Genomic DNA, 25,907 nt, shown 5'->3' on the forward strand with positions numbered 1-25,907 from the left:
CAGTAGTCTTCATGTTAGAAGTAATATCTCTTGAATTATTTTTAGTTAGTGGCATGTGGGACTGAGAGCCTGTTCTTTGTTCAGTAAACTAGAGGATGGGTTTGTTCAGAACCTGACTCAGTCCAACGGAGAGATGCACCCAGTGAAAGGGGAACAGAAGTGTAATGGAACAGTTTATAATCCTGAAACGTTCCAAACTCGGTTCCACACTCCATGAGAACACACCTGCTGTTCCTGGGCCCATCTTGATGGATTTTCACTCCTCTTACTACTTTGGTAGAGTGCAGATCACTACGCTGGGAGGCTGAGAGGCACCACAAAGCCTGTTCCTCTCTTTAGCTACTGAGTACACACTTCCCAGCTCCATTCTGGGTTTTCCACTTATCAACAACTAGAACTCCCAACATTTCCTGATAGTGATTGTATTACTCTGCCAATTTTCTCCAGCAGGAAGCTTTTTTTTCTGATATTATCCAAATTTTCCTTTACCTAATTCCATCTTACTGTTCACTCCCATGGTTATCTCTTTGTATACTGCAAAACATTATCGACTCCTTTGTCTGCCTCCTATTTTTAGACCTGGTTTGCTAAGTCCATGCAGTCAATGGCTTAAATTTAGCTTTTCTTAAGTTTCTCCCATTAGTCACTGAGTGTGTCACCCCTTTAGTCATTTTGGCTGCTTGGTTGGCTTCCAGTGTCGTGATTTTTCCCCTTAGGAATGAAAAGAGCAGTTCGGGGATCGCTCATAAGTGTGGAGTCAGTCACTGTAGTCTATAGATGAAATAGCCCTACATGTTGCTTAGAAATTTGTCTTAAGTCTTCATTCTTTTTCAAGCGATGTTCCTTCCATCTTACATGACTAGTTTTGAACTTCTAGTAACGTGCATTCTCATGAGGCATTGCCACTCTCAGACGTTAGCACTATGCTTAGAACAGTTGCAACTCCTGATACACTGGATAAACAAATGGAAAAGTTAACGGTTTAAACATTGCTAGTGAGAGTATTAGTAAGTTATTTTTATAGAATTATAAAATGCTTTAATTTTCCACTTTTAAAAATCATGTATTGTTATAAACTATAGGCAGATAATAAAGTGATAGATGGATGGGTGGATGGATAGATAGACAGATAGAGAGATAGATGATAGATAGATTTAGATTTAGATTTGACAGCAAATATTCTTGACTGATAGGATTTCTGGCCTGGGAAGTGGTGTGAAAAATCAATGTTAGTTATTCTAAGATTTTATACATTCTAAATCTGATACCTATTCATACTTTGTGATGACATCATATAATGTCATAAGTAATGGCCAAGGCTTTCATATCACCCAGGCACTCACCCACTTACTGTTTAAATGATCTTATCTTCACCTTTGTTTCCAGTTCTGACAATTGGAAGCTCTCTGGGGACCTGTAGGGTTAGTCCTGAGGCATCTCACATAAGCACTGTAATTCAGGAGAGCGGGAAGTAGACCTCTTGCACTTATGAGACTCACTGTAGTTCATTCCAAGCATCCATTCTGAGATTCTTGCTATAGTCTCTTATTCCCACATAGCATTTTCATTTATGTATTGCTATTTGGGTTTTACAGGGAATTGTGAGGTTGGTCACTTGGTGGCGCTGTAGTTAATAGCTTGATTTTCTTTTGTATTTTTCCATCGCCTTCTTAGCTTTTCTTTTTAAATAGCAGTAGCGTGAAATATGCTCAGGTTTTTAAAATTCTGCTGCAGGTGAAATGATTTAATGGCTCTTGACTTCTGGATTAATTTTGAGCATTAGAAACATTGTAAAACAGATTCTTGCTAATAATGATCATTATCGTAATAGCTTGGGGGCATAATCATTTACCAACATTAGCCAAGTGATTAAAATCCATCATGAGTTTAATTTGAAAAGATTTAGTTCCTTTGCAATAAATGGCTAATGATATTAGCCTCATCCGAGTGGGGCCAAAATTTATCATTCTAGGACTTTGAGCTTTCATTGCTAGATCACAGCCACTCCTGCGAACACATGCCATTTATGCCTATTGTTTACCAAGCATGTGGCATTTCCTATAGTAATGGTGAATAAGGCCATATGGTGTACAACATACAGGCAGTCATCACTTTTTTATGACCTGCTATTTCATAATTTATTATTTCATAAAGCAAATGACCTTAACAGATGTTAAAATGAGTAGCCATGGTCAGTCAAACCTGCAGGGAAAGGGAAGTATTTTGGCTTTATGACTCTTTCTTTATATATATATGTATTATCAAGACTAGATATATTTATAATTATTAGATTTTAGTTGATATAATATCATTAACTTTGTAATAATGCCTTTTAAATGCATTCGATTTTAGAAACTTTTTTAAAAACCTCTCATCTAGCCAAAAAGATCCTGTTAAATTTGTATCCACAGAGCTCCTGCCTTTGAAGTTTAAACGCACCTCCTTGCTATTATTTCAGCTGATGAATCATGAAAATTATTGAGGTAAATGGTGCTCTACCAGGTAGATACTCCATCACATCACTGATCTTTCTTCTAAAACTCCTTAAGAAACTTAAAAAAAGGAAGACTAGCATAGGAAACTTTGAAACTGTAGAAGGGAAAAAAGTAAACATATCTTTAATAGACACTATTTTATTTCCAGAAGCTCCCCCTCAAAGGAAGTAAGTAAGCAAGTACTTCACACTGAGTAGAGGTTAGCTCTCTTCAGGTTCACTGATGTGATCTGTAGTCTTATGGTTACATAAGCTTTTTCCTCCTCAAAACAGGCCAGTATTATTATTATCATCTTGCAATGAGCTAAGAGACTCATGGTGAGGAGTGAACAGTCTTGATGTTGTTTTGAGCATGAGAAAAGGCCTGTTCATTAGCTGATCCATGCTGATCTGGAAAATAAATACTCATTCTCTAGTCAGCTTCTTCCAACTGCTTAAAAAATCCAGTTTTCCAAAATACTAGGCTGAAATTGGACAGCATGTTTGAACAGGCAAAGGGTGAAAAAAATTCTAAGGAAAATCAGATAATTTAAAACTCACATGCAAAATTTTCTGTAAAAATTAATTGAAGTGAAAATTACAAACTTTTGGTCAACTTCTGAACGTCAGTAGTTCCATTGAGTTGAGGCTAGCTCCTTTCTTCCTTTCCTCCCTTAATCTTTTAGAACTTTGTGCAGTATATACTCCACACAAGATTCAGGGATTTAGCTGAATGAGGGAGAATCTGCTGATGTTTCATACTATTGCTGTTCCCACACCAACTAGTAACAACACAACTCTAAATAGAATGGCTTTTGGTTGAGAGTAAAGTATACACAAGAATTTAACATAGAATATTGGAATAGAAGCAACTCAAGAGATAAGGAAACTGAGATCCAGAAAAAAAAATCCTTATTATAACCTCACAGCCAGGCAGTGGTAAAGAGAAAATAAAACCAGCTTATTTGGAGTTCACACTATTGTACAATTTTACACTCCAAAGACCTTTAAAAGTCTTTGGTGTACATCCAGAGCAACAGTTTCAATTCCCCAAGTTTGTATATAGTAAGTACACACTAAGGGAGAAGACACAGTAGATTATAATACTGATTTATATTTATATTAATATCCACTGATGTATGAATGACTCAACTACACTATTTTTTCTTTGTTTTGTTTGTTTGTTTGTTTGTTTTGTTTTTCAAGACAGGGTTTCTCTGTGTAGCTTTGCGCCTTTCCTGGAACTCACTCTGTAGCCCAGTCTGGCCTCGAACTCACAGAGATCCACCTGCCTCTGCCTCCTCAGTGCTGGGATTAAAGGCATGCTCCACCACTGCCTGGCCAAACTACACTATTATACAACTTAAAGGCAGGAACTTTACATTCCCTGAATGTTACACAGTTTCAGTAATGACTTTAGTGAATTAATGAATGGAAAATATTTCTCTTTTCAAGTAATGACAGAGGAGAAGACATCCTTCTATGGTGGCTATGAATTTGTTCTATGGCTACAGATTTGTAGTTCTTAATATATACATTTTGTGCTCTTGGTTATTATTGCTATTATTTGAAAGTTCCTGGCTATAGATTTTTAATAGCATCTAATCAGTGAAAGTTTACATGTTTCCATTCCAAGCTTTGTGAAACATGTTTTTGTTTATTACTAAACTGTTATAACAATTATCTTAGTATTTTTAACATTTGAAGATATGAAAATAATTTATGATAATGACATCAAATAATTCCAGCACTTGGGAGATTGAGGATGTCAGCCTGGGCCCCATAGTGAAATGCTATCTTTAGTTAAAAGGTATTAATGTGAAATCCAGAATCTATAGAGCGTAGAGTAAACCAGGACATGGAGGACAGTACTGAGTGCCTGGTCCACTAAGATTTGAGGGTAATGAATGGTCTAACCACTTATCTGCTTAATTTCCTGCTAAGCCAGACATGATCACATCAATTTCCTTTATGAGCAAATGTTACACAATTACAACTTTGAGGGGGAGCAAAGTCATTTTGAACTCTAGACATCAGGACCATGAATTAATTGAGTACATACACCTGGGAGGAAAATTCCCACCCTAGTTGGAAAGTTTAGTTGTAAAGAATGAATGCAGCTTTTGCCACACTGTGGAGGAGGGCTTGCCAATTAAAAAGAAAACACAATTAAATCACTTTTTAAATTAATCACATTTTGAAACTTGTTGTTGTTTGTACATATTTGTTATGAAAATGAATTCTACCCAAGAAGAGAATTTAGTTTTAATTTTTTAAGCATTCACAAACAAAAAAGGTTAGCTCTCAGCAACAGATAAATGAGAAGTTGTCCTTATGGCCGATGAATTCCCATAGCCAGGGGAAACAATGAGATTAACGGCTGAGTTCCTTCATTCATTTTCTTTCAACAGTTCATTGCCTTTCATGATTACTTCTCTGCATCTCTAGAGAAATTATAGTTCAAATGTGCCTGGATTTGAACTTCACCTAAGTGGATTCACGTGCTGCTCTCTGTGATTTGTTTCCTCTGCATGGACTTGTGTCCTGTGAGTCATCTCTGCCCAAGACATTTTACCTAGTGAAACTCACCCATTCACTGCATGGTTAATAACCATCTGCATAGGTCCAGCACTTCATTGTTGTGGACAAGCTCTTCTAACCTGTATATGTCTCTAGCTGCACAACTGTGGCAGCTTCTCCAGGCTTTGTACCCAAGGATGAAATTGCTGAGCCAGAGGTTATTTGTTCCATAGCCGCTTTACAATTATCCAGCCACAAGCAGTGGATGAGAGTGTGGCTGCTCAGCCTTGCCAACACTTCATATTTCCCAACTTTTAAAAGTCTTGGCAAAACTGAATACTAAACATGGTATTTCATTGTGGTTTAAATAGCAAGTTTTTGATCTCCAATGAGCCTACTTAGCTCTTTCCCACTGTCTCGTGCTCACATGTCTTTTTCTCTTGGTTTAAAGATTTTCATTAAATATGCTAGATTCTAATCCTCTGTTATTTATATCTTTTTCAAGTATGCTACTGTATCTCCCGCTTTTGTGGCATATATTATGAATGGGCACATTTTGGCTTTGTTTTTCATTTTGCCTTGTGGTACTAGGGATCCAATCCAGGCTCCCATGGGAGCTAGCCTGAGCTTCACTACTGAGCTTCTTTCTCAGCCCTAACAAGACCCTTGTTATTTTGATATAGCTACCATTCCATCATGACTTGTACTATTTCTTTCTTATCTTAAGAAAGTGGTCTTTATCTGAAAGCTTTAAGAGAATTTCTCTATTTCTTAAGACTAAACTTTCACTTTTAAAGTTTTAATCCATTTAGAGTTGATATAAGGAAGAAATCTATTTTTTTTTAGTTTATCTGGATAACGATCACTTTTCTACAATGCATCTTCTTAATATTCAGAGAACTATAGGATGATACATTAGAATAAATCTTTCAATGATAGGCAAATTGAAGAGAGGGGGACTCCTATAAGGGAAACAATGTCTTCATTGAATAATTCATCTTTTCTTTATTATTTTATAATGGCAGCTTGATCACACGTGAGACATACTTAGTCATATCACTTATGAATATTGCACACTGTGGTATCATTTACTTGTTAAAACTGAGTACTTACTGTATACCAGGCAGCATTTCATACCCTGAGGACACATCAGCAAACAAGTCTCTTTGTGTGTGTGTTTGTCTCTCTGTGTGTGGTTTACATTGTAGACAGACATGCATAGTAAAAGATTAAGTTGCTATGAAGAAAGTAAGGTAAAGAAAAGGAATAAGGACAGTGATGGAAGTGGAGTAACAGACATTGCTGCTTTATGTGGTGACTCCTCACTGGTAGATGCTATTCTAGATGAGGAACACAAAGGAACTGAAGTCACAGAGTATAGGCTCCATGAACAGCCATATCATTCATGTCATCAACCTGGTGTCCATCCCTGTGTGAATATTGTGGTCTTAATTTCTATAACTTTATGTAATAAACTCAACACACAGAGTCTTTTACTTGTGACCTCTAAGTGTTCATTAATTTCTCACTTAAATTTCAGGATCTATTTATCAAGTTCCAAATGAAATCTAAACAAACAACAAAAGCTTGAGCTATGGTTTCAATGTATTCATGGTTTAACTTGAGGATAACTGACAGCTTTATATCACAAAGTCTTCCTTATCCAATCATGAATATACAGCACATCCTTCCATCTCTTTAACCCATCTTTAATGACCCTCCATCCTACCTTCAGCTCCAGCCTTATTTGCCTTGCCACTCCCTGGTGCCAGCACACTCCTGCTATCCTTAATGACTTTTCATGTCTCAAAGTTACCAAGCCTTTTGTGCTCCTCCACCTTTGTACAGACTGTTCTGCTCTGCTGGGAACACCCTCTGCCCTCTCCCTCCTCCCCGTGACCAACTCAGACTCACTGTTCCACGCTGGGTTAAGCCTCTTCTTTAGAGAAACTTGACTAAGAGAGCATCCATTTTCTCTGTGCTGATGACCCCTGTTCTAGTCACTGCTCTAGTCAGATGTGAATGCTTATCTATTTATGTGCCAGCAGTAACCTAGCAACGTCAAGACAGGGACTACATTCTGTATCAGGGTACTGCGAACACCCAGTTGATGCTCATTAGATATGTGAGTGTTGACATCTGTGAGTTTTTATGCAGCTTGGGTATCACTGTGATGACAATTACTGCCAGAGTCCAGAAGAGCCTGAGCCCCTGAGTACTTGGTGTTTCTGGAATTTTCCTCCCTTAGAGCTGGTTTCACATATACCTCCAGAAATTGACCACTCCTTAGAACATTTTGTATATACATCACACTTCTGTCAGATTACTAAAGATCATCCCACTTTATGCTTAGGAATTGAAGGGATTAAAATAAGAAGTGTTTACATTCAAAGATGAAGGTGCTTCTGGAAATATTTGTCTGAGATTGGAACCCATTTCAGACAGGATGCTTTAGGTGGTAACCTGCTCCTACATTCAGGAAAACTTCACAGGCTGGTTCCACTATTGGAGACCTTAGTGCTGATGAAGAGGAGGACATCCGGAGTTTAAAATGGGTGAACAACAGAATAAATATGAAATAATAGCCTTCTTCTATGGGGTCATATGGTAAGATATGAAGTTTCATTCATTGGCATTTCTGACTAAAAAAAGAGAAAAGCCCCTTCTCTGAAAGGCGCATCAGCAACAGCAGTCATGTGTCTTTGTTGTGTGTTAGTGGAGTCTGTGGCTTCTCTATCACTTGCTGACCAGAGACTGGGAGCTTAGGGCTTCCCCCATCTTATCAGTGCAGACATGCTTTTGTCCACTAAGAGCTTGCAACTTGGACTTTTCTTCTCTCCTCCTTGAAATGTAACTTGATAGAACTGTTGTAATCACACCCCTACCATATTCACTTTGGTGGTTAATATCTCAGATTATCAAAGCCAGCACTGCAAAAACTGACAGAGTCAAGATCCAATCAGTTTAGAGAGTTTATAGTGTAGGTGGGTTGGAAATTCTCAAAGACCAAACCTTGTAACCTGTAAAGGTTAAATTCAATGCTAAGAAACACTCTACTTGAGAAGGGATTGAATACAAAAAACAAAGGTAAATGAACACATTCCATTTAACCATGTGTTACAGCTGATAAAATTATCTGAGAACCAATTGTTCTTAAAAACCAGGAAAGAAACCAAACAGGTAAGATCTAGTTCTAATGCTTAAACACGCATTCTGTTTCTCCTTAAGGTAGCACCAGCTCTGAAAGTGCAGGCATAAAGACTTGATGAGGCAACTCTCATGCAACAGAACTCCAGCATGCCCACACCAGCAGGCAGGTAAAGACGGTAAGCAAACAACTTCTAAGACAATGGAAGGTAACCTGGGGCCAGAAGAGAGAAGAGGATCCGAAGAAAGATGACCCACTCCTGGAAATGAACTTCAGGAGCACTGGACAAGGTGCTAACAAGGCCTCTTTCCCTCGTGCTGAAATCACTGTGTCAATGTTAAGGTGAAGTCAGGGAGCTCCTTGGTATGCTGCATATGGTATAAGGAGACTGGCAGATCCCATCATGTTTATCGAGGATGCCTGGTATAAGCTTCCTTGCCCAATGTATTTGCAAAACAAATATTCAAAATCAGAATTATGGTCTAATGCAGTGGTTCTCAACCTCCCTAATGTTGGGACCCTTTAATACAGTTTCTTATGATGTGGTGACCCCCCAACCATAAAATTATTTTCATTGCTATTTAACAGCTGTAATTTTGCTATTGTTATGAATCATAATGTACATATCTGATATACAGAATATCTGATATGTGACCCCTGTGGGGGGTCATGACTCACACGTTGAGAACCACTGGTCTAACGAGACTTTAAGAACCTCTATAAAAATTTCAGCTGTTCTTTAAAACAGCTATCTTTCCTCATCTCTCTACTTGTACTCAGAAATACTGATCACATACACACACTGTCAGCTTGCCTACACAGTGACACTGAAGTCAAAGGCTAAATTTTCTTGAAGTCTCTGAAGCCTCGGCCTGCTTCTGGGGTAGATTTACATTGCTGTTTAGGCCTCCGTGGAAGGAACTCTGTGGAAGCAGAAATAGGGAGCTGCCATACAGAGTCTGTTATCTTAGTAGATATAGTGCTAATCTGTTGGCCCTGGCATGGATCCTGTTTCATTTGAAGGGGTGACTTTTTTTTTCTGAGTAGGAGGGACCCTTTTGCCTGGCTGGGCACATGCTATAAATGTTTTTGTTATATTTTGCAATTTTCTCTATACAAAAAAAATGTTATAGTTCTCCCAGTTAAATACATGTGCTCAAGAAAACACATTTAATTGTTCAATTCTAAGGAGGATAAGAATTACCTGTTTGGATGAGAGTTTTGTTTCTTTCAAATAAATGTAGTCATGACTTTATCTTAGCTCTTTGGAGAAAAGTCACTAAATAAATGCATGAAAGCCTACAGTTCTTGCCTGTGTCTGTTTTATTCTTTGGGTTTTCACTGTTTGATGACTGATTCTTTCTGTGTACCTACTAATCTATTCCCACCCTCAATTTCCCAGTCTCCCAAAACTGCAACAGATTCATTCCAATGGAAGAAAATGCAAATCTAATGAGATATTTGTATCTTTGAAAACCTAAGTCAACCTTGAGACTGTCAAAGAGAGAAATTACAACTAATACATTTCTGAAGTAGAAATAAAATTGTCATTTAAAATAGCAACCAGGTTCACAAGTCTAGTCCTAATTCTCTACTTGTATATTCACAAGAACATATTTTTCCAGTTTAACTGGGAATAAGGAAGGAAATTGAAGCTCACACTTCACCTAACTTCCTGAATGTATACCCATGTTTTCCTTTAAGTCCGTATATAAGAAGCACTGCTTTAAAGGCTATGGTTAAAAAGTGATCCCCAATCATTCTCTGGCATGGGGTATTTGAATGTAAGTGCATATAAGATAGGAAACACACCATAGATCACACATGGTGATACCTGTGGGTATGTCATCAGTGACACTGCTGTCTCTTATAATTCCTGGCAGACTAGAGGTCTAGGCTAGGATTTTTTTTTAATTGAAGTGTTGTGTCATTTTGCAGTCTTCCCTCTACCACAGAATAGAGGCTCTACTTCAGAGAATGCAACTAAGTACCACATTAGTCTTGACTTTCAGAGGGAGGAAGTAAGGCATGTGGCATTCTGACATAATGGGGCAGGTGGAATTGCTTCTACAGATGTGCAATGGCAATAGCTTAGATCACACACTTGGGTGCTTATTCTCCAGTCTTCTGCTATCCCAGCTGAAACAACACTTTCCTTCTCCATAACTTTGGGCTCCCAGTGTGTAAATGTCCAAACAGATGTATGAAATAAAAATGAAAGGCTGCCTGTATTCCTGGAGCTGATAGAAGAAAGGTAATTTATAACTTGACTCTGGAAACAGCATGGAAGTTGGTCATAGAAAGATAATTTAACATGATCCACTGAGTATAGCATATCCAAGTCCTTCTGAATGATTTTCATTTCCAGGCAGTAAAGCCCTGCAGAAGAATTTGTTGCAAAAGTTTAAAATTCTATGCCTCCTTTGGTTTTATTAGGACCACCTATTTCAGGAACCAAGAGGACTCATTAGTAATCAAGTTCGAGGATGGAATGAACAAGTCTGATTTGGTTGTATTGTTGTTCTTTGCTCAAGTTCTAGGATAAAATGAACAAGTCTGTTTTGGTTGTATTGTTTTTCTTTGCTATTTGAAGAGGCTCATTAGTTTACTTTTAATTTCATGGTTTGTTTTTGTTTTTGTTTTTGTTTTTTTTTGTTTGTTTTGCCAGTCCTTCACAAAACCCCCTGTTACACAAGTTGGAATCTCTGCAGGTCATCTCTGTATCTGCATCAATACAGAGGACATCACCACTGACAGTTTAACCTTCTAAAGCATGCAGTGTGTGCATCACACAATATGCCTGTGACTGAGCTTCATCATCATCATCATCATCATCATCATCATCATCATCCTATAAGTATCATTACCTAGGTGAGGTGCTGACAGTTTAGTTAGGAGTGAAATGGGAAGTGAAAACACAGAGGAAGGAGGATTGTGGTCCTTCAAAGAAGTCCAATCCAGAAAGAGAATGGTTCCTCATCTTAGGCCTCTGTCATTGTCCAGAGCCTCAGCGATTCTATGGCCTGGCAGCATATTGGAGGGTTGAGTCTGTGTCTGTGTAAGTTCTAGGCTGCTGCACAGCACACCGCCAACCCCACTGCCCTTACCACCAAAGACTGATGTCTGTGGTCTGTGCTGCTGCCTGAAGTCATGTTCATGTCCAAGGGCCCTTGCTCCACTGTTGACCTCAGCCCTCTCTCACACCTGGCACCGCCATCAAGTCTCCAGTTCTGCATCTCTCCACAGCTGATGCACTGCTCTTCTCCTCTGCCTTTCCCACCTCTCCATCACACATTGCTTTTTGTGGTAGCACTTGAGAGGTGGAGCAGGGGTTGGGGGTGGGGCAATGAGGCTAGAGGGTGGAGTGGGGGCCAGGACAGGCCAGCTTCTGTGCCTGCCCGTGCCCACATAAGCCTTTTTAACTACTTAAAATAACCTTATCATCTCAGGACAGTTAAAATTCATTCACTGCCATTCTTCATTATAGGACTATTTCTTCTTCCCTCTGTCTCACAAAGCCTGACTGGGCAAACAAAGTACTCCCACTGACCACATAGGAGACTCAATGCTGAATCATTCCAAAGGGTAGAGAGGATGATTAAGAGCTGACCACAAATTAAATAAGCAAGGAGTCTGAGTCTGAATTGGAAATGTCTGCTGCATTTTCACACTGGAGCCTGTGTACAGCATGTATGCACTATAAAATCTTCCAGGTATTTGCAATCCACAATGGCAATAATGTTCTTAGTCTTTGCAAAGGGAATTTTAAAATGTTCAAATATTTTGCTTTTAGTGAATGAGTTACAGAAGTGCATCATTATATTAATGTTGGATTTTTGGAATCTAAAATGTAGCAGAGTAACCCTATTGCCAGTTAAAACTAATAGTAACACAAATAATAAGTGGCAAGCATTAATAAAATCTTAGTGTAAAATATGAATTTGCATTTTGATCCTGTTATTATTTTTTGCCTCTCCTATGTTGAAAATGTTCAGTAACTCACTCAGTATCTTATTATCTTGCTAGGTTTATTTTTGCCCGTGTTTATCAATCACTGTTTACCTGATATTATCCTAAGTGCTCCTCAAAGACCACTTATGTTTAGTTCTTACACTGGTTCCATGAGCTAGGAAACATTTCTCCCCATACTTTTTAGACAAAGAAAGCCCACATTCCTACCCTTATGACTTTTCTATTCCAGGACACTGGGTTAGCTATTTCATGAAATCTCTGCAGTCAACAAAACAGTGGCATCAAGCCATGATCTGAGTACTCCTGTGTCCTGCAGCCAATAGATGGGTCACACAGCAAGAAGACATGGAGGGATTGTACTAAGTAGAACGTCACTGTTTTGGACAGAACCACCACCTTTCTTTAGGCATCTCATAAAAATCAAAATCATATTGGTTAAAGTGTTACAAATTGAAGCCAAGGGGATCCCTAAGTCCCATTTTTCTCAATATAGCAAAAACAGCTAAGAAATGTGGGTTAATTTTTCCTTGGGTCTGAAAACCAATATGATCTAATATTAAGAATATTGGATCAAGAAACAGGGAAACAGGGTATTAATCTCTACAAAGATTGGACAGATCATTTTTCCCATCAGGATTCACTCTGTTCATCTATAACTGTGGTTCAAAAAAAAAAACTCATTCATACATTTGTTCAGTCAGTGAGTCAGTCAGTCACTATATAGAGGCTCAGAAACTGCTTGTTATGATCCAAACCTTTGGTAGAACTTTGACTATCAAGGATATAGGTGATAGTTTACTCTATCTTGATTCTTATGACTTAGTGGGTGTAGGGGCAAGTTATTAGTTATTGCTTAGGTTCAACTGGGTGGTGTGGGTTGCAATGAAAGTGTACATGGTTTTCTGTGGCAACATTTGGAAAAGGGACCTGGCTGAGAGAGGAAGGCGTGGGGAAAGGCATTCAGGCAATGCTTCTGGAGATGAGTATGAAAGGAGAAAGTTCCTAATAAGTTGTCCAGATAAACACAAGCACAGGGAGTGATCGGAAGAAAGAGAAAGGGGTGTTCCAAGAGTAGATAACACCTAGACCCTAGGGAGAAAAAGATCTGTCACTTGCAGATCTTCAAGGAGCTAATGATGACTGGAGTTTTGCAGGTATTGAGCTGAGAGTGTCTACACTTGTGTGGGGAGGGCAAGCCTGAGTAGGGAAAGTGGAATATAAACATCTACAGAGTGTGAAAATCTCAACTCCACAGCAGTGGGGAACCTGAAAAGAGTTATATAGAAAATCAGTATTTTAAAAAGGCATTCTGGAAACTGTGGAGAATAATTTACAGTAAGCAAACCTGGAGGTAGGTTAGGTAAGCCAATGGTTCTTGAACTTCAGTGGGTAACAGAATCCTCTCAATTATTGAAACAAGAAGGCAAGTCTGTCACACCAAGGCTTCTGAACAGGAAGGTCTGGATCATGGCCTGAGAAAAATGCATTTCTAGTATGTGGTCCTGATGCTGTGGTACTGATGTTACCCACCCAGTAAACAGGCAGAGAACCACTGTAGGAGGCAGCATTGATAGTAAATTCAAACTCTATGATTTTCCCCCAGGAACTTGCCAGTTTTGCTTCAAAAGCACCTGTCTTGTCATGAATATATGTTTTATGCAACCTGCTCATTCTAGCCACAAGGCTTTTTATTAACATAATAGATGTCAGTTGATAAATTGCATTAATTCTTGTTATTTGTTTTAATTAGGTTTCTTATCTGTTTCTATTTTGTTTTTAATGAAAGCCCTTATGAATTGCTTTTGTAAGAATCTGGAAGTCAAGAAGTGAGACATGTTGCTGCAATTAGCCTAAAATCCAATGGAATTCATTGTTGAATGAAAAGGACTGGCCTTTCTAAAGAAAAACAAAATTGTGCTGATCACTCTAGTTTGCAAAAGAACCTAAAGAAAAGTTTGTTTTTGTTCACTCAAACTTATCTCTACAATGTTCCTGTGATGTGCTTTATTTGATACACCAGAGAAAACTCTCATGCTTTGATGCAGGATAAAAAGCAGATATGCTAGCACACTTGACTAAATCCTTTGTCTAAACTAAACACAATAGAGCAATTGAAGGCTGTCATATTTGGGCTCAGATTCTAGAAAGGAAAATTTGTTGGAGGAGGGGAAACCTTGTCTGTTTTCTGTAGATTAAAAACCCAATATTTCCCTTTTGAGACTAGAACAACAAAAAGGTCACATCATAAGCTATCTATAAATCCAATGATCACAATGCCTTTCTTAACCTGTGTATAAAAACAAAACCAAAAACCCAAAACAAAAAACACCCTAGCAAAGAGAAGCTATGCCTCATTAGAAAATAAAGAATCTCCATTAACTTGGGAACAAAGTTGCATATCTGTCTCATTATAATTGAAACAGCAAAGTTCTGTGTTGTTTTTTCATCAAGATGACAGTGAATTTGTAAAACCATCAGGCTGTTTATATCTCAGGAGTAGACTACTTTCAATGCTGAATTATTTTAGCATCATAGAATCTGTTAGTGTTAAGACATGTAAGAAAGATTTTGTCAAAATAAAGTCAATTTGTAATGATTTTTGTGACCATCTTGTGCTAATTTACTTCTGGTGACTACCCAATATCTCTCCTTGTATGGCATACCTGTAATACATCAGCGGTTCCTTTATCTCGGTATCAACTAACTTTCAAAATGCCTAGCCTCATTATGCTTGCCCAGTGTGTCCCAGTTGTGGTTACTAACGTCATAGTTATTTGAAAATGCAGGGATGTGTCCATGCTTCTGAAAAATGTTGGCCACACGCATCTTCTTAGAAGGTTAACTGCAGCCAGCAGAACCAGTGAAGGTACTAATGAAGCAGATTCCATCGACTTAGGCATTTTCTCTCTGCATAGTGACTCGCTGTGTGAACTCGAGATGGGTTTCAGCAGGAAGGGATTGCGGCATCCCTGAGCAGTGGGCCATAATTATAATTACAGGTGTGGCACAGACAGCAGGAGAGGGTGAGCTCATAAGAAACAAAGATTTGCTCTGCTGGATCATCTATCTTCACTGGAGAACAAAGAGCAGACGAATAAATAAGGGAGTTACCATGTAAACAAATTGAGCAACCACCAACACACAACAGAATGCATGTTCCTCAGCCAATATCTACACGCCTGTCTTACAGGAAGCTCTTGCCTTTCCCTGGTAGAGGTAAGTGCTGCCTTTCTGTTCCCTCCCAACCTTCAGTGGGTGGACAGGAGCTGATTGCATAACAGCAATGGAATTATATTCCTCTAGTCTTTCACCATCTCCCCCCACTCCAGTCTGTTTCACAATCGTCACAAGAGGACAACCCAAGCATTGACCTTGAATGAGAATGTTCAGGCCTCCTTGCTGTCTCAGCTAGAAAGAGGACAGCAAACCGTTCTTGTTCCTTTTAGAGCCCAATTCTAAAATGATAGGCATTGCTTTCTTTTTCTTCAGACAGCTCTCTTTTAGGCCAACAGCAGATTCAGTTGGGTTTTAAGCTAATTGGAGCAACATGCTTTTTACTTCTTCATTTTCAGATTTTCATAAAAGCAATTTGCAGGGCTAGGAGCCAATTTTCTACTGGAAAAGCAAATCAAAGGAGTACTGCAATTATGTAAATGATTAAGAAAAAAAATCACTGCAACACAATCTCTTGTCTGCCTACCTTTAGGCAGGGCAATTACACCCCTGTCTCCCTTTTCTGCTGTGCCCTCAACAACTGGTTTGCCTGTAGGCTGGGTGGTAAAGGGCAGTGCTGAGGTTCCCTGGGGATGGTGTTCTGACACAGCCAGAGGAAGATCAGGAGGTGGATTAGGAGCCTTTTCAGGCTGGCAAGCTTTTGATCTAGCATTCGTAAGCTAAGAAGAGCAAAGTTTACAGGAAAGCTAGAAAGGAAGCTTGAAAAGAGTAAGAGTGATGTTTGCCCTGTTTTAACTCCTTTTATTGTGTGCCTTAACCAAAGTCTTAAAGCAAAATAATTTCCTTTATATCAAAAATTATTGATAACATGAAGGTGATTGCTGCTGAAAGGGTTTTGGGCATGGCATTTGTTAAAGTAATGGGAAGCTCTACCACATGATGGACGATTCTTTCTTAGAAACCTGTGTGGGAGTACTGAAAATAGTCAAAGTAATAGGCATATAATTATCTTATTTCTCATGTTTTAATGCATAGAAAATTGCTTTCCTATATCACTTTGCACATCTTATTTTGGCTATCAGGAACTTGGTGGTCAGAGGAGAAAGTTCAGTGTGTATCAAGTGTAGCTTGATGAAAAAGAGATGGCAGGAAGTAGAGCCTTGACTTCATAAGGAAGAGAATGGCTGTATTATCCCTTAGAGGCAATGGACAAAGGCAAAAGAGAGAGCCAAGGCCCTTGACAGCTCTTACAGATGAGTCATTGACAGGCTAGCTCCCTTCTGTAGGGACTGCATGTTGTTTTCCTGCAAAAACCAAGCAGCTTTGTGGTTACAGTTTGCTTAGAGCCACCCAGAAAAGAACTAGGGCCTGATCTTAGTGAGAAACACCCTTAAAAAGGTGGGGCTAGAGTGCATGTCACATAGGGCTACAGGCCTGGACTACCAAAGCCACATGTGCATCACATCTCCTTAGAATGTCAAGGCTCTAGGGAGTAGAAGATACCCAAGTCTCCTCATGGGAGGAGAGCACATATATAGGCCTCTTTGAGACCATATGTATATATATATATATATATATATATATATATATATATATATATATCTGTTAGTTACCTGACTCCAAGTGGAGCAAACTGGATGCCTTGTAGTACCAGCCCCAAGCATTCACACTTGTAACTCATCATCCACCCAGGGGAAAGCAGAAAAAAGTGGGTGAGGGTGTGGGGAAAGAGAACAGAGTATATGTAGGGGCTAGGTGGTGGGTAGGGGTGGGAAGGGTAGTGAATGTGAGGCAAAAGGACAGTGTAGGTGATATTCAAAGATTGTGGGGCTGGATTCACAGTGAAGGAGGAAGCTGGTGCATGGTGCATGTGGTCCTCAGCTAAGGACCTGCTAACCTCTGGGATTTGCAGTGGATGACACAGCTTGTCCTGTAGCAGGCAGGGTTTAACCTAGCAGAGTAATTATAAAATCTAGCACACAGGGTGGCAAAGGATTTAGCAAGATATCCTAGAAGGCCTCAGAATATAGCTCAGTGGTAGAGCACCTGGCTAGCATACCAGAGGCTCTGGGTTTAGTAATCAGTGCCAGGGTGAGGGTAGTTCTAGAAGAAAGGAAAGTCTGGATGAGACATAGTAGATATTAATTGAAAATGAACAGCAATTAGCAGGAAGCATTTTGACAGAGTTATAATAATATTGCCCAGGGGGAGATGTTACAAAGGGAAGTGTGCAAATAGAGCTGCCTTTAATAGAACCACCAGAGTGAATGGCCAAGTGAAGGTGGTTCCATATGCCCTCATATGCCAAGTTTCTTTTCAAGTGCTTCCTTGACTGTGAACAGTACAAGCCTTATGTATGCAAGTCATTAGTTTTCCAGATAGGAGTGCTTTCACAGGTGTGGGTTTCAATAGACAAACACATGAGCAGTTGAGCACCAGCCCCCTCATTTTCAATGATTACTAGATTAGAGCAGAGACAATTCAGTTTCTGGAATGATGCAAGAGTTAATTTGCAACTGTCATTAAGGTCTCTCTCACTTGTGAGATTCCTGGAGGCAAAGTTTTAGTCTGAACCTTTTTAAGGGGTGCTTTCGAGCATTTTAACTTTTCCTTTGCCCCACTCTATTTCTTTTTCATTGGCCTCAATGCCCTAGAACGTTCTATCCAAGGTGAAAAACCACACTAAGTACCTGTAAACAACTTCCATCCTCTTTCGTCAGCAATGTCCACAACATAATGAACAGGAAATGGAATGGTCTTTCTCACTGTGTTGAGCTGCTGCTCATGTTTCTTGAACCAAGCATTCAGTTATCTCAAACTTCTCAATGATTCTGCTGATAGACGCTGTTGCTGCCATCCTACTACAGAGCTGAAGGATCTCGAGACAGGAAGAAGAGAGAGACATAGTGCTAATTTGAGGGTAGAAGGGAGGTCTGAGGCTAGCTAGACCTATACATTTGCATGTGACCAGTTAAGAAAAATTTTCCTTTCTAAAGGATAAAACAGAGTGATAATTTTGTTAGTTAAGCTCAGTTCCATCTCCCCTATCCCTTCCCTCTAGTGAAAAAGTAGGAGAGTTAGGAATCAGTACTTTAAGCCAGAGGTGGCTTTATTATTCCAATTACAGCCATTAAGGCCATTAAACCTGAATAACAAATAATAGTAATAATAATGATATCTAATAATATACTACAGTATAAGAATAATATCTTATACTATTTATATGCTTATGCTGTCTGAGGCTGGGTTCTGGACTGGAGGAGGCCTGCAGAGAAATCCACAGATGCTGCTCTATTGGGAAAGTGCTTATATTGACTTTAGTATTCAACTGATACTGACTTCACCTTCTGATTGTGTCGAGAAGCTAGGCCCACTCAGAAAGAGGCAAAGCATTTAGAAATGGGCCATTGGCTTCCTGTCTGTAAAAGATATATAAGGACACCTTTCCTTTCCAACTGGCTATCTAGTGAATCTCTAGCAGAATATCAAACATCTCCATTTAGGGGATGTGATAATTAAGGACTATTAGAGTTTTATTACCTGTCCTAGGTTCCATGAGAAGGCAAGCCCAGAATGCCATTATGTATAATGTAAAGCTTCCCTCTATCTATGGTTCGTAGGCAACAACATAAACCTATCTTTTTATGCTCCAGAAGCCATCAGGTTGTCTTTCAGTTATAGAGACATTTTTGTGCTTGGAATCTAAATCTCTCAGTTTTAAATGAACAGTTGCAGGATTGTTGCAGGCTTCCTGCTTCTTCATGCCTTACCCAGTTTTCCTTGTAGGAAAAAAATGCTTTATACATAAATATCAAATAATTGGATTGTTGAGGCAAGCCCTAAAGGACTTTTTATTTCGGCTTTCAATTTTCAGTATGAAGGAATATCATATAATATTTTTCAAATAATAAAGGAGTTCTCTTAAAACAAACAAACAAAGACCTTCAATGCTCTGATTGTCCTGGCCTTTAATAACAGGTCTAGGTGGGTGATGGCAAGAGGCCTTTAAGCTTTCATTGTTACCTAGTCCCACAAGATCTGTCACGTTTTATTGGTTTTTCTGGCTAGTCATTGTATGGTTTGGCAGCATAGAAGAATTTCACATTTTTGGAAACAATAGTGTGAACAAAGATTAGGTTTTTCTTTCTGTTATATATTATTATATTTGCTCTGAGTGTTCAGAAAACCTACCCTATATCCAACCAGCTACATAGTCTGTCCCATACCAGCCCCATTTTCTTGATCAGGAGTATTACATTCATGACTTAGACTCATAAACATGTCAGGTAGAAAGGTGTCAAGGAATACGTGGTGGCGGTGGTCAGAAGGGAACACTGGGATAGTGGCATGAAATAGAAGGTGCAGGGGCATTCATTCTAGAAGAGACAGATATTGCTGAGGATGATTTGACAATGGCAAGTCTATAGCATGTTGTAGGTAGCTCTCTCTGTGTGTGGCACATGTGTGATACAAGGCTAATTAATTCTTTAGCATACTGGCTATAAGCAGTGGGACATTGCTACATAGAATGTATGCAGCATAGCACAGTATTAATTTATGCAATCACAGTTCAATCTGAGTTTTAAAATGTAAAGATGTTTTAACAGCTAACTCAATGACTCACTAGTACCAATATATAGTTGTTGTAATCTATGTATGATGATTAGATGCTAGAAACAGAAAAATGTGCTATGGTTTCTAAAAAAAAAAAACTTACTTTCATAGTTGTATGGAGTCCTTCTCTGTCCTGCCAGCCAGCTCACAAATCACAACACAGAGATGACTTACTAATTAGGAATGCTTGGTCAATAGCTTAGGTTTGTTTCTAAATAGCTCTTATAACTTAAATTAACTCATTTCTATTAAGTTATGTCCTGCCATATGGCTTGTGGCTTGTTGCCTCTCCTCCTGCGTGTCCTGCTTACTCTGTGTCTCATGGCATCTCCTCATGATTCTTCCCAGCATCCTCTCTGTCCCAAAAGAAAATACTGCCTAGCTATTGGCCATTCAGCTTTTTATTAAACCAATCCAAGAGACACATCTTCACAGTATACAAAAAGATTATTCTACAACACATAGTATTTGAAAGGATAGTTTACTTTTGATACTTTAGATCATATTTAAAATTTAAATTAAGTGTTTTGAGTGTGTGTGTGTGTGTGTGTACACACACACACACACACACCCAACATGTGGTGCTTGTGGAGGCCAAAGGTTTATATAGTATTAGGATACTTCCTCAATAATTTCTTAGCCTTATATTTTAAGATAAAGTCTATCAATGAATCTAGAACAAATCTGGCCAGTGAGGCATCAGAATCCATCTACCTCTGTCCACCTCTAAAGTACTAAGATCACAGGCAGACACAGCCATATAGGTTGTGTATGGCTGCTGGGGATCCAAACTCAAGTCCTCATGCTTGTGCAAGCACTGTACCCAGTGAGCCATCCCTAGTACTACTAATGTTGTGAATTTTAGGTTCAAGTCTTTTATTTTGAAAAAGAGAGTTAATCTATTCCGAGGAAGCCAGGGCTCCTGCTTCTTGTTTGGCTAGTGACCAACCATTGTTTTTGTTTTGTGGGTTTTTGGTTTTGTTTGTGTTTACTGTTTGTTTTCTTTATACTCAGCTACTACTTGTTGATTGATGTGAGGACTTTGAGTAAAAATGAACATAGAGGATACAGTGTATTTATAGCTCAGTGGTAGAGCATTTGATGCACATGTACAGAGCCACAGACTTGATAACCAGCATTACACACACACACACACACACACACACACACACACACACACACACACACACACACACACACATTTACTGTGAAACTAGTATTTCCTGGCTTTTTTTTAAATCAGAGTAACTCTAATGCTAAACACACAAAGCATGTTAAATAACTCCTTAGGAATTAGGAATGAGTTTTAGAAGCTTTTCCCAGTGTCTGGTATTTCAAAACCTATTAAGATCTCAGCTGCCATCATCAGTTAAAGAACCACCAGCTCAAAAACCTAGGGGATGTAGCATCCATTTCAACTTGGTCATATATCTCAGCATCCCAGAACTAGCTCAAATGCTACTTAGAAGGCTAACCTTAAGTCTTTCCTTCATTGCCTTGAAGATCTAACATAAACAGACCTGACTGATTTATAGCCACATCACAACTCCCTGGTCATCATATCAGTTTCAAGCTGTGTAAGGTATGCTGAACAGTAGCTGGGCAGCCTCTTATAATATGTCTTCAGAAGGAGCCTGGATGTGAGCTGAAATAATGTATCAGAGCTGGACTGAAGTTAGGACAGGTGAGGGATGTGTAAGGAGTTAACTGGTGTCTCCGTGCTAACAGATACACATTTGGCTGTCCAGTCTAAATAAATCTCTAATGATCTGTCTTGAATACTTAATCTTATCATTAAGAAAAGGCACTGTTATATATGTCTTGAAACTAGTGGGAAAAAGTAACCATTTCAGCCTCATGTGCTCTTCAGTTTACTAATTCTGCATTATCAACAAATTTCTCAAGATTTCTGTGACATTTAAAATTTTTTTCTGGATATCCTGTATTTTCCACAAAAGTATTTAAGGTAGCTTCTAAAATTATAATGGATATATTTATTTGTATATATTTATGTTTATATGGATTTCAAGTCTCAGGACCCAAAAGCAAGATGTCTTCAGTGTTGCTCTTTTCCTTCCACAGGCAGGACATGTGCAACAACATGAGTAGCAGGGATGCTCCACTCTGTATTGACTGTGTGCTGGCATTCCCAGCATGGTAATCATCAGGAGGCATCTGCTACCTGAAACTGGGCAAAGCTGCCAGACCAGCCCCAGGCAGCACCGTACACCCAGGAGTGTTGTCAGACGCTCTTGATTTCACCACTTCTGGGTGTTCACCAAGGAGCGATGCCACCCAAAGGTATGAGGCTGAGCAATAATTGGTAGGTGTCGCCTTCTGCTGGGAAATAAGGTCATTAAGAGTCTGCTTTTGTGCCATTATTTACAGACAGGATGGGAAATAACAACCCTTAAACTGGACCACGCTGGGTCTGGAGAACATCTGACTTTTTAAAGTTTTGCTGCTTAGCATGTGAGATTGCAGTTTGGATGCATTCCAAGGATCCACAGCCAACTTGGCTTTGACACTCAGAGTCTTATGGGCCAACCTGGACCCCTTCAGAAAATGATTAGCATTATACAGTCCGAAATTTTCAGGCCCTTGTCTCCCCGCTCCTTTTTCCTTTACCATTATGTTGCTTGTGTTCATAGCTTATTGGTGCCAACAGAAATGTTGGCTGGTAAGTCAGGAAAAACACAATCAGTCCAAACTGAAGCTTGCTAGTCACAGTTGAAAGATTTGGTATGGAAGGAAGTAGGTTTTCAAGTGAATGTCAACAAAGTGTTAGTTTTATTAATCTGTAACACATTTGATATTATACATCTAAGAACACATCCTACTATGTTCCCTTATTATAAATGTGTCCAAGTCAATCCCTTCTATAACTACCCATGAGTAAGCACTCCCTCTACACCTTGTTTCCTTGCAGTATGATCCTACATTAATAGTTCTGTAAAGAAGAGTTGCTCTACTTGCTTCTTCTAATGTCCTCCTGACTTTCTCTTCCATCAATCTGATGCCTCAGTTTCCCCCAAGTTTGCCAATGCCTTATCAACTGAAAGCTAGTGAAATTCAGTTTTCAGTCTTTATCTTTCTGGGCCTTTGCTGTATTTTGTGCTTTTGATTACTTTTACTTTTCTGAAGCTCTTCTTGATATTAGCAAAGCTACATCCCTCCAACTCTCCCTGCACTATCCTGACTATGTTTTGCATGAAACCTTTTCCACCTACAATGTAAAAGCAACATTTCCTTCAGATATGCCTCTACATGGTGTTCTTCTGATTCTGGATGCTCCTGTTAAGGATAGGCTGAAGGGTTCCACATTGTTAAAATGTATGTGCTAAAAGTGATCCTGAGTAGAGAGGTATTGGGAGGTGAGGCCTTTGTAGTGGAGTCCTCCTGACTGTGCTTAACACAACCCGAAAGCTACCTTGCTGCTTTCACTAATGGAAGACAGACAGAAGGTCTATGATAGACCTCGACCAGACTCCATGTTTTCTGTCATGTTAACCTTTCAATTTCCAGTTGCAATGAATTTCTGGTGTTGATAAGCTACCCAGTTATGGTACTTTATCACAAAAGTCCAAGTGGATTAAGATAAGTTCCTTTCTATTGGGGCAATAACTACTTGCAAATGATTCCTTTCTTGCTATTTCTCTTTCTGGATCTATTAACCTACCATTTATCTATCTATCTATCTATCTATCTATCTATCTATCTATCTATCTATCTATATATCTACCATCTACCTGTAGCACGAATCTCAAAAACAACCCGGAGCCAAGTATTGGGGTGAACACTGGAAGATCAGAGAGACAGAACAAGCTACAGCTTCCTCACCTTTCCAGTTCTTCAGCTGATCCTGCTTCCTCAGACTGGTAGCCTCTGAGTCCTCATCCAGAATAAATCTCAGCTGAACTGCTGCTAACAGCCTAAAAACTTAACCAGTTAGTTCCTGGTTTTCATGCCTTATATACCTTTCTGGTTTCTGCCCTCACTTCCTGGGATTAAAGGCTCACTTCTTGGGATTAAAGCATGAGTCACCATGCCTGGATGTTTCCAGTGTGGCTTTAAACTCACAGAGATCTGGATGGATCTCTGCCTCCCAAGTGATAGGATTAAAGGTGTGTGTGCCACCATTTTCTGGCCTCTATATCAAGTGGCTGTTCTGTTCTCTGACCCCAGATAAGTTTATTAGGGTACACAATATTTTGGAGAACACAATACCACCACATCTATCTATCTATCTATCTATCTATCTATCTATCTATCTATCTATCTATCTATCATCTGTATCACTCACCTATCTACCATCTGACTGGTATCAACTTTCAAGCTTTAGATTTCCAAATTTCCATTCTTTCCTATTAGTCATTGTCGCCTAGATAGCTCACTGGTTTCTCAAATGTCCCTGGCTATGTTAAATTTTCATCTTTTCCTTTTCATTGTCTCTTAATATTCTCTTCCTTTATTGATTTCATTAGACTTTCATTTTGAACTTCATCAAATGTCCATTTTACATTCCTTAGCTTATTTATCTTGACCGTCTAGATTTTCTGGTGAACACTTCTTAAATTATTTTCTTTTCTCCACTTCTACAGCTACTACCTTACACCTAGTCTTTCATGTCTTGCTGGGATTGATGTAGTGGTTCTAAACTGATCTTTCTCCCTCTAGTCTTTTCTTTCAGATCTTCACTCCAGAATGTAATCTGAAAGATCCAACTAAAATGTAAATGTGACTCATGCTGCTTGCCTGCATGATTCTCTTGAATGCTTTCACCACCTACCCTCTCTAGTAGCATTTAAGATGCTTAGTAAGCAAAGGATTCTCCAAAAACTGCATCACATTGTGTTTTTCCCAATACTCTGCTGTATTCTAAGTTTCTTGCAAAATTGCTTATTGTTCATTATACCTCTAAGCCTTTTCTTTTTTCAGTGTGATCTCATATTCTTAGATTGACTTTTCTTTTCTGTTTATCAGTAACTACTAATTCTTTTAAAGCTCAGGCCTAGTATTTTATGTGTTAGGAATTTGTCATCAAAACTCCCAAAGCAATATCACTCTTTGTTGGTGATTTTATAATGCCATGTCCACAAATGGTTTAGTGCTACACCAAAACATAAAATTTGAGGTTATCTGTCTCCATCATTTAACTAGACTTGAAAATCAGACCATTCTTGTGTTAGTAAATACCATATTGCTTTCATGGTATCACACAGACAATTGCTACTCAGCAATGTTGTTGACTGTACAGTATAGTGTTGACTGTATGTTGACATGTAAGTTAAGTCATTTAAGTTCCAATATTTGATGTATAACTGCTAGAGCTTTCTGTCCCATATAAATTTTGCCCCAGTGCTATCTACTTAAGTTTCCTTAAGAATTAGAGATCATAACAAACCTTTATACATCTATAATACTAATTCCTACTAATGTTGGCTTCTTTTTCTTAGATAGCTAGGCCTTTTCAAAAACTCTTGTTTTATTTTTTATAAAAAAGACTTGTGTGTTCTCTGCCATCACTCTGGAAACCCCTGTGAAAAAGAAAAGTAATTTCAATGCACACCTCCACCTCGCTGACATGCCAAGTTCCTTCAGGGATGACAAACTGCCAAGCACCAAAGCACTGTAACTTGTCGGCCTCAGTGAATGAGAGGAAGAGGTGGTGTGGAAAGAACATCCTGTTTTGCAGGACTTCAGTAACTCAATTGTTGTCATCTCACATTATTTTTTTTCTCGTTAGTGCATCTGTTTAATCTTAAACTGCCCTTGATACTCCATGGTTGACTTAGATCACTGAACCCAGCTGGGGCAAGGAAGCTGGAGCATGAGGAAGGATCTAATTGAGTGAACTCTTTTTTCCCCAGTAGACCTACCTAACTGGTAACAGCAACACACATCTTCCTGGGACTTATGGGCACTATCTTCTCATTCCTGAGAACCCTTGAGAGTTATGTTGCTAATCCTGACCTTGTTCTAGCCTTCCTGTCTGAACTATGGTAT

At 39.0% G+C, this 25,907-nt stretch overlaps 1 long non-coding RNA gene across 14 annotated transcripts in view; it reads right to left on the reverse strand.

The window, feature by feature from the left end:
* Window positions 1-25,907, reverse strand: part of LOC128102443 (uncharacterized) — a 140,128-nt gene that overhangs the window by 14,218 nt on the left and 100,003 nt on the right. For 2 of the 14 annotated variants that reach the window (XR_008215412.1, XR_008215403.1), the window contains one exon: window positions 17,978-18,165. The exons of the other annotated variants lie outside the window; for them this stretch is intronic. This is a non-coding gene — a long non-coding RNA (uncharacterized LOC128102443). The remainder of the gene's footprint in view (window positions 1-17,977; window positions 18,166-25,907) is intronic. 14 annotated transcript variants of the gene reach the window in all.

The sequence above is a fragment of the Peromyscus californicus genome, unplaced genomic scaffold (assembly GCF_007827085.1).
Source record: "Peromyscus californicus insignis strain IS unplaced genomic scaffold, ASM782708v3 Scaffold_7__1_contigs__length_154581171, whole genome shotgun sequence".
In the NCBI taxonomy this organism is placed as follows: Eukaryota; Metazoa; Chordata; class Mammalia; order Rodentia; family Cricetidae; genus Peromyscus; species Peromyscus californicus.